The sequence below is a fragment of the Gavialis gangeticus genome, unplaced genomic scaffold (genome assembly GCF_001723915.1).
Source record: "Gavialis gangeticus isolate Ggan-Ray unplaced genomic scaffold, GavGan_comp1, whole genome shotgun sequence".
Lineage (NCBI taxonomy): Eukaryota > Metazoa > Chordata > Crocodylia > Gavialidae > Gavialis > Gavialis gangeticus.
Genome location: NW_017729025.1, coordinates 84,178,063 through 84,179,822, shown reverse-complemented (window position 1 = coordinate 84,179,822; position 1,760 = coordinate 84,178,063). Strand labels below are relative to the sequence as shown.

The 1,760-nt window shown below is 52.1% G+C and overlaps 1 protein-coding gene across 2 annotated transcripts in view; it reads right to left on the bottom strand.

Moving 5' to 3' along the window:
• Positions 1 to 1,760, bottom strand: part of MAPKBP1 (mitogen-activated protein kinase binding protein 1) — a 159,168-nt gene that overhangs the window by 9,067 nt on the left and 148,341 nt on the right. The gene's annotated exons all lie outside the window — the stretch shown is intronic.

The following is a 1,760-nucleotide window of genomic DNA, read 5'->3' as shown; positions in this document are numbered from 1 at the left end:
AAAAAAAAAAAAAAAAAAAAAAAAAGGATACTCTTTCAAGAATGCACTAACTGAAACAGTTAAAACATGTAAGGTGACACTGGGTGAAGAGCTGATTTTGCAAGGGCAAAAAACAAGTTCAGTTCATTTGCCACGTCGAGCCAGTCTACACTGTCACCACATTTTTGTCCTTCCTGTGGTTGCACTGATCTGAAGATGTAGAATCACAGAAAATTAGGATTAGAAGGGACCTCAGGAGGGCTCTAGTCCAACCCCCTGCTCAAAGCAGGACCATCCCCAACTAAATCATACCAGCCAAACCTTTGTCTAGCCACGTCTTAAACCCTCCAAGAATAGAGAGTCCACAACTTCTCCAGGTAACCTGTTCCAGTGTTTTTCTACCCTCCTAGTGAGAATTTTTTCCCTAATATCTAACCTAAACTTCCCGTGCTGCAACTTGAGAACATTGCTCCTTGTTCTGTCATCTGCCACTACTGAGAATAGTCTAGCTCTGACTTCTCTGGTACCATCCTTCAGATAGTTGAGGGCTGCTATTAACCTCCCCCCCACAGATCTTTTCTTCTCCAAACTAAATAAGCCCAGTTCCCTCAGCCTCTCCTCAGAAGTCATGTTCTCCAGCCCCCTAACCATTTTTATTGCTCTCCGCTGGACTCTCTCCAATTTCTCCACATTTTTTCTGTAGTGAGGGGCCCAAAACTGGACACAGTATTCCAGATGTGGCCTCACCCGTGCTAAATAAAGGGGAATAATCATTTCCTTCAATCTGCTGGCAATGCTCCTACTAATGCAGCCCAGTAGGCATTGTAATATGCAACAGAATGAGCATTACCACAAGCAGCACTAGGTCACTGTCTCATGAAGGAACTTTGCAGATACCAAGAAACAAAGGAAGAGGAGGTTCAAACAGGAGGAACAGTTAGATTCAATTCAGGTCAGGTCCCCTCCAAAAAAAATCAGAATATCAATACCAAAAGTTTTCCATCATCCACTGAGACTGCCTCACAGAGGATCTCAGAAGACCCTAGGACAGGCTTGTCCAACATACTGCCCGCTGGCGGCCATGCAGTCCACCAAGGCATTTTCTGAAGCCTGTGGTGCTGCAGTGGGAAATGAAAGTAAACATTGTTTACTTTCGTTCCCACCCCGTCCCTCCCCCAGGCTGCTGAAGGGCTGAGGGAAGGGACAAGGTTCCCACATGCACCACATCAGCTTGACATTGCCGACATGGTGCATGTGGGAGGAGGAGTGGCCATGTGCCGTTCGGGACCGGATGAGCCCTGCCACAGCAGCAGGGGCTCAGCTGCACTTTCCCTCTACCTGCGCCAGTCAGTCCCAAGCGGCACACGGCTCCGCCACCGCCTCTACTGGCTGGTGCCAACCCGGGCAGGTCTGTCCCATCCTGAGCAGCATGTGGCCGAAGCCTGCTTCCCATGTGCTGCTGAGGACGGGAGAAGGCCAGCCAGGTTGGCACCAGCCAGCAGAAGTGGTGGCGGAGCCGTGTGCCACTCGGGACTGACTGGTGCAGGCAGGGGGAAAATGCAGCTGAGCCCCTGCCGCTCTGGCTGGGTTCGTCCCATCCCAAGCAGCACACAGCTCTGCCACTGCTTCTGCTGGCTGGTGCAGACCCAGCCAGGCTCCTCCCATCCCCAGCAGCACATGGGAAGCCAGCACGGGGAGACCTCGGCAGGCAGGGTCCTGGCTGACCTCTGTGGGGCGAGGCCGCAGGAGCCGGTGTCTGCCGGACCCTGTGCTCCGGGCTC